Source organism: Manacus vitellinus, unplaced genomic scaffold (genome assembly GCF_001715985.3).
Source record: "Manacus vitellinus isolate BGI_N305 unplaced genomic scaffold, ASM171598v3 scaffold_3_pilon, whole genome shotgun sequence".
NCBI classification, from domain to species: domain Eukaryota; kingdom Metazoa; phylum Chordata; class Aves; order Passeriformes; family Pipridae; genus Manacus; species Manacus vitellinus.
Window position 1 is genome coordinate 20,859,369 of NW_021940535.1, and position 8,220 is coordinate 20,867,588.

Consider the following 8,220-nt stretch of genomic DNA (forward strand, 5'->3'; position numbering starts at 1 on the left):
GAATTTGTTTCAGTATGAAACAAAATCTCACTTGTAAAAGAGCCTAATCGGTAAGAGGAGTACTGATGCTTAACCTTAAAGCATTGAATTCTCATCTTATTCCTGAGATATAATGAAAGTTTCTGTCCTGCATGTATGGCTTTCTCCCACCAGTTCTGAAACATTCAAAATACTCTAGCTAGCACTTTCAAATAAACCAGCTCAGTAATTGAAAAACAACATTTTACCTGTTAAACTGGCCAGAGAAAAAAAAAATCAATGATTTTTCACACATGCAGCAAAGAATTTGCTTTGCAGAAAAACGTCATGCTGAATATTCATTCACTTACTTCTAGGGGTCTGAAATTTATTGCAGTAATTGAAGTGAGTGAAGGTTGTGATTTGTGGACAAACCATGGCCTTTGCCTAAAATGCTGTACAACACACGGCAGCCTCAAGCAAAACATCTGATACAGCTCTCACTGAACTATTACTTCCCCATAATATTGTTGTATTTGAGGACTTCTAAAGTTTATATAAAAACAAACATTACATTCCCTTTATCCTCCTTAGTCCCTATATGTTAGTACTAACAAATGCTCAAAAATTCACTGGTTTATTCCAAAGCCCAGTCCATACTTTATCTGAGTCTACTGAAAGGAACAAATGGGAAGATGACCCCTGAGTCTTTGTCTGCTATCAAACATATCATGAGCTTCCCCCAGGAACACATGAATCAAGAGCAGCTACAGTAGGCTTCACCATACAGACTTCTGTGAGCTTTTTTTCAGTTGCTAATAATTTAGTTGATGTGATCTTTTTTTCACATGAGATGCTAGAAAAGAACTGGTACCAATAGAGAAGCCCACTGGGAGTCCTGACCATCAACATAGGCTTCAGCTGCTACACCAGGTCTTCAGCTTGTCAGTAGATTCCCTTGCCTATTTAGCCCACTCCTCTTATAGCTGTGATTGCTCCTACTTCTCCTGGCAAGGAAAATATGTTAGAAACAGCTGCTATTCCTCCTTCTGCTCTTCCCCTCAGTGGGAAGAAGGCAGAAAGGGTTGCCAACAATATAGTGGCTTAACTGAAGCCAGCTATTTTTACATGACAGCACAGCCATACAGCCCAGCCTTGCAGGCTGCTACTGCCTGCACATACAGAAATCTATATGAGCACCAGTCCTTGCAGGGTAAGGACCTGGGGTACTGCCTTTCATATCATGAACCACCTCAGAGGTAAATAATACTCTAAACATTTAAATTTCATTCAGCTACAATGCAAAAGAAGACCTAATACAATCACTAATGAGGTCCAGAGATGTGTTTTCACTATTGACAGTGTGTTACAAGTCCAAACATTTTCAAGCACAGGTATCTGGAACTAAGAATGCAGCACTCCACTCACTTTAAGCCAAGATGATAATTTTTTTGAGCTGTAATGAGAGAAGAGTCTTACTTTCTCCTCTGTGCTGCATTTCCACTCATGTGAGGTGGATCAGGTAGCAGATCTGGCTGAAAATTCATGTGTTTTTTCTTCTAGCTGGGTCAGTTTTAATCTAGAGCCATTTTTTGATATCACCTATTGTGTAGCTGCATAAAACAGTAGGTCAGCAAAGAGGCGGTGATGAAGGAGAGAGGGCACAGGTCCCTTCAGCAACAGTTTGCCTTCTGTTGGCCTAAAAGAGTTTTTACAGTACCAATGTACCACAGTACTTAAGAATGACATCCAACCCCGAGCACAACAGAAAAGACAATCTGTTGTGAAATACACAGTACTAGAGCAAACCCCTCTGAGGCCTTTGAGAATTACAAAAGACCATTGCTCCTCAACTGCAAGAACTGCAAGTAAAATGAAACAATTTCGAAACTGTATTTTTCCTTGCACAAAACAAATTCTCCTGATTTCCTAGAGAATGCAGCATGATCTTCGATTGTCAGGATTGCTTTATTACACTACAGTAATGTAATAATATTTACAATCATCCCAGTGATGGTCCAGTTCCAGAACGACCTCTGGACCATTCTGTTACACAAAAACACCAACACAAAAAAAGTTTGTCACACTGCACTATGTCTATTTCTTATTGTGCCTTAAATAAAGCAAAAATTCCCTTTCTTATGTCTGTTACAGAATTAAATATCAATTAGTGTCCAATCAGAGGAATCAACTGAAGGAGCATTGGATGTTTTAATGGCATCTACTCCTCTTAGATACTAAAATACCATTCAATTGAACCAAAAGCTATTGTCATCAGTAGATAAATTTTGAAATAAAACGTGAATGGAGAAGTTGTTGTTGTACCACTCTCCAAAGGCCTTCCCTGTGTCAGTACACCTTTCCTAAAAAATGTCATTGTTAATGGAATTCATTTGTTACAGAGGATGTTTACATGTCATTCAAGCAATTATTATCACTGAGAAATCCAAACCAGTACATAATCAGCCAATGTAGATATGTGAACCCAACAGATAATTCTGCCAGAAATGTCCAAGAGAGATGAGGATACATACAGAGAAGCTGATCTCTTTTCATGTTCTTCATGACTGCATGACAGCAAATTCACTCCCTGCTTCCCAAACTGCCTCTAATTCCCAACTAGCTAGCCACCGTACTGAACACTAAAATCAACAGTCATGCTGCAGAAGTGCACTTAACAAATGTCAGTAAGTCAATTCAGCACAAGGACCAGACTCAAAAAAAAGTTTTCTTTGACAGTTCTTACTGCCTTACCACCCGGGAAATGAAAACATCCACGTCACTGCTTACAAGGCTGCTTCTCATATGTAAAATAATTCCTAATTTTACATCTTCAGATGGTTCCTAATTGCACAGAATTCTCAATTTATCATCCTATAAATAAGTCCTAGTCCATACAATGCTATGGGATACAGGTGCATGACAGAAGGAGATCAAGGAAAGCCCACTTCAAATGAGAAGAGCAAGAAGAAATGGAAGCAAACAGATAACATCCCAATTTAAGATCCATGAGAAGAAAAGGAAGAAAACACACAGTATTCCAATTTGAGACCCATCCACCAAAGGCTTGGCAGAGAAGAGGAGCTTTGGACCATGTACAGAAAGATAACAAACTTGAGCTGTGGTGAAGGGTCAGTGGGAACCAGATTCACAATCCTACTGTGGAAAATGCTTGAGCATACATGGATAAATATAACTTGTGATCAATTTTAGATGCAGTTCTTAAGTTAAATGGTATATACCATTATATTTTCATGGTGAAAACATTTGCATTTGGTACTTATTGGAAAGTTTTCACCATAAGCTCCAGTCAAATATGAGTCTGGAGCCAATATCATATTAACAGGATGTAAACTTTTCAGTGAGATAGCAATACTTATCAAAGTATTCCTCTCAGATTTGATAGAAAGACTGGTATTAATTCCCCAAATTTTAAACTGAATACTTACCTTTTCAACTGGAGTATTTTCTTCACTCGTTACACTTGCTTTTCTTGAGGATTCATTTTTTGTTCTGCTCAGCCTCCGAGACACTTTTTCTCTAAGCAAAGTGGCATATCCAATGTGCTCATATATGGGGTTTGTTGTCATTTTGGAAATATACTCAGAAGCCTTTGTTTCTATATACAATGTTATCAAGCCATCTGTAACCAGATCGTGGATTGATTCGAACCTTTTTTCCCCAACAAAGTGCTTCCCATCATAGAACAACCTGTAGTTTAGGGTCTGATTACCAAATCTGCAAACACCAAAAAAAAAGTGGAGGGAGAGAAGAAAGAGAGAGAGAATTCAGACTGGCAAAACACTCAGGAGATGATTTCACTGACAAACCTATATGTCTGGATTACATATGGAACATGCACACAGCTGCAACTGGATCTCTGTGGAGAGACCAACCCAAGTTTGAACCCAAACTTGACTGCAGCACATGGACTGGACCACAGAGCTGAGGCCAAGTCTCCTCAACAAGCTACGTGACCCAGATGTACGTGATTAAATCTAACTCCTATGGGAACTAGCACAGCAATTGAAAAGGCATTTTGCACTGACAAGGCCCTACACTGGGATGCATAACTGTATTAAAGGCTTTTCCATCCTGAATCATTTTTGAGGTGCAGAAAGCCCATGCTTAACCACCATGGGCATATTTACACTCAATGAAGAGAGATGGGCATCTCTAGCAAGTAATTCAAATTCTAAGGGCCTGAATCACGCTCTCTGAGGAAGCTAGGGACACCAAGCTCCTAATTCAGGGCCCAATTAAATACCTAAAGTTATGTGGGAAAACTTTGGTCCTATTTATGGCAGGTGTAATCTATTGGGGTTTTTTTAAAGTGTTTTAAAAATCAGAGTGCTGTAGTAGCACATTCAGTTTGCAACACTGAGGTTGGAATCCCACTATTGCTTAAAGGATTCAAAGATATGATATTGGGTTAAACGGTCCTTATATTGCATCAAAACTGCATGTCTCTGCATACTTTATTAGGAATTCAAATCAAAGTGTTTAAGTCTCTTATTTTTCACCCACATTTTTCATATGAATTCCTAATTTATAATCAAATTCAGTTTTTGATTCTACAAATTATTATCCAGATGGGCTTAGAAATCATGCTGTTGCATCAAAACAATAGGCATTTTGCCACAATTCTCATCCTTTAGTATATTTTTCAACATTTTATTTTGAAATCTCTCTCCAAAACCCTAAAAAATTGTGTTTGTTCTTTTTCAGCTGACAGAAGTTGGTTTTAATTTACACCACTTTTTAGTTGACATGACTCACTAGCTTTTCCAGCTTTACCATCTGCACATCAATACAAATTTTAAGCATGATTTCAGCACTGTATCACAGACACTTGGGGTAAGTCCTTAAAGGATTTTTCCTCCTAGTTTACCAGCAGAAGGGTAAAAATGCAGACTTTTAGTTTGTTCATGTCTCACAGAAGTAATAATGCTATAAAAATTGGCAAACTATTGCCAATGAGTTTGATTTGTTAAAACCCAACTGAGTATCTTGTCCTCTTGCCACTAACCCACAGTGTCTTTAAGACTTGCGCGGGCAGGTTTTGAATGACACAGCTAAGCAAGGAATGGATGTATTTTCAAGGATATGCACCTGTGAGGGGCAGTGAGTTTGTAGCTAGGGTTACAACTGAATTTTTCATTCAGTTTAATAACAGACTCTTACTTCTTTGAGCAGCAGCATTCCATGCTTCACAATGTATTTCTACAACAAGCTGATATAATTCCCTCCATTAAACACATTTACATGTGAACTGTAAGCCTCTATTAAAACACCATTTACCTGAGAGCAAGAGTATAGCAGCCGGGTTGCCGCTGGCTTTCTCTAAGAATATATGCTCCTTCTACGCCAGCAAGTATTTCATCTGCTTGCTCCCGAGAAATGATCCCGTGAAACCTAAGGGAAGACATTCCGGTGACTTACACAACAATCCAACCAGAAACACCTCCTCCTCCACCCCAGAAACCATTCGAAAACTTCAGCACTCTAGAGCATCATGATCCAAGCCATCAGGAGAGTGTCCAAGCAGCAGAACAGTCATCCAGCCTGGACAAGCCTGGACAAGTTCAGCACAGAGGCAGAACAAAAATTACACTCTATATGCAGTTTCAGTCAATATAACAATCAACAGCACCCAAAGACTATTTTCTGTAAATGCCCTGTCTTTTCACAACTTTTCTCTTCTACCAGTCTACACCCCTATTCCTTGTTTCCTTTCTAGAGGTCTTACAACAGAATTGTAAACTAGGCACAAGGGCATTTTTAAAACATTGAATTATTATATTTAAGTACGTAGTTATTTTTTTATATATATACATAAATATTTAAATATAATTAAAATTATAGGTATTTCTTATTATCGGTTTGCTTAATTTTTATATTAACAATGCTTCCTCAAATTTGTAAGGGAAACTGAGACAAAAATGGAAACAATTATTCAAAATTCCATTCTGCATATATTAAAGTGGAAGAAGGTACAGAATAGTACTGAGAAAAATACTGTTTTCTTCATTCCAATGAGGTCCTCATTCAGTGTTGGAGAAAAGCAATACTTCTTTGATTCTTTTGTCATTGCTATTTTAAGAAAGAAAGAGGGCCTAGGATGTACAATTAACCTTATGATAATCAATATTTAGCAGTGATTTCTCCATCAGTATAAATGCAGTCTTGACAGCAGTTTGAGTTTTAACTCCTACGCACATTTTGCTAGCTGATAAGTCTCTGAGGGTCTCTTCAGCAGTTTTGAAAGTTTCTATTTTTGCTGCTGTTTGAAAAAAAAGCACTAAAAGGTACTGGCCTTCAGCATTTTCTCTTTTCTGACAATACATATGAAGTGGCACATCCCTAACACTGCCTCTGGGGAGGAAGTGAAAGGGAAGAAAAACATGTTGGATGTAAATGCAATTGTTGTTCCATCCTCTTTATGTTGTCTTTTCATAACTAATACATGTTGAAAATATTAGGTTTAGGTGACCTTTCCAGAGTGACTTTTTATTAAAAGTAGCGTAAATTGATTAATCTTTTCTGTCTGTACAGGTGGGGAACACACTCACTGGTCCATCCAAATTGAAATGATCATCCCCTAAATGACATAATTTAAGCATGACTTTACGAGTAAACTTAAGGCAATTCATAATTCTAATTACAAATAATGAGCATAAGCTATTCCCCAAAAGAAATGTATTATAAGACATACCAGGCTGTAGGTTAGATATTTTGACAAAAGCTCTCCCTGTGATCCATTTCACAAATACTTGGGGCACCTGTGAAATTTCTTTATCCATGGGTGGTAAGCACTGGGTAATCCAAGCTTTCTTATGGATATTTTAGTACATTTTTTTAAGAGCATGAAAACAGCTTGTACAGGGCACAAGTTCCCCTGAACTCAGATGCCTGCTTCTGACAGCAGCTGACAAGAAATGCTTACAGAAGGACTGTAGGAAGCAGTGACATATTTCTTTCACTTCACATCCCTGTCCATCCATCACTGGTTTAGCCACAATTGTGACTGATCAGTTGTGACCTTACCCTTCATGAATCTGAGAATCTCACTTGTAAGCCCGTTAAGATCTTGGTGCTTTTGGTCTCTGCAGCTGCCCATGGCAATGAACTTGAGAAGGACACTGTGCATGTCCCTCTCTTGGACACTCACTGAGGAAGACCTGTTCATTTTTATATGTGGTAAGAGCTGCCATCCCTAGTTGCATCCCTTTACTCCACCACTGTTGTCCTTCGCCATACCTTTCATTTCTTCTACAACCTTTGTAAAAAGGATGGAGGAGGAAGGGGTAGAGAGGCACTAGAACTATATGCCCTATTTAAAATGCAGCCACATCACAGATTTATATAGTAATATTTTTGTTTCAGTTTCTTTACCTAAAAATTCCTTTTTCTCTTTCCAAGCACCACTAAACACTGAGTCAATTGTTTTTATAGGACTTCCCCAGTGCTTCTTTCTGTATGATAACAACTAATGTGATCTCGTGTGGGCAGGTTCACCAAGGTGACATCTTACAGTTTCCGCTAGCCCTGCTGCTCCACAAACCCAGGCAGGTCCCTGGATAAGAGACTCCAGCAATGGTTTTACAAGTCCTGCTGTAGGAAATGTGATGTGTTACTCAACTAGGTACTGTCTTCAGCTCTGTTGTACTCCAGTGGCTAGATCTGAATTCCTTGCTGTTAAAGACAATATTTAAAAAATGAAACTTCGGTAATTAGGGGCAAAGCTACTGGCTCTTGAGGTTTCTGGTGGTAGAAAAGGATCATTAAACACAGATGGTCTGGGATGGGAGGAAAAGTAGAACATGGGATCTAAGTAAGAGATAAGGGCTGGGGTCTCAGCAGATTAGTAAAGGCCAAATGCCAGGTCTGGGTGGCTGCTGCGGTGGCTATGCCCCTCAACTTCACCAGCCCAAATCTCCATGCAATGCATGACCCAGCCCCTTCCAAGCTATTTAGGGGCAAGAAGACTGTTGAGCACAAAGGAATTATACTCTAGTGCTTTGTTATATTCCTTACAATAAAAATACACCTCTTCTTTGGGTATTTTGAACCTCATAACTTCAGCAGGGAGAACAGCATTTACACATGCAGTAGGATACACACACACTTCCACAGCCGTGTAGGATGGGGAAAGCATAGGAACATACACAAAAAGGCAGTGAGAGAGACACGTGCTTCTCTCCTCCCTAGGCCATTGCAGGACCACTGGGACGTATAAGCGACAACCAGAACCAAAAAAGG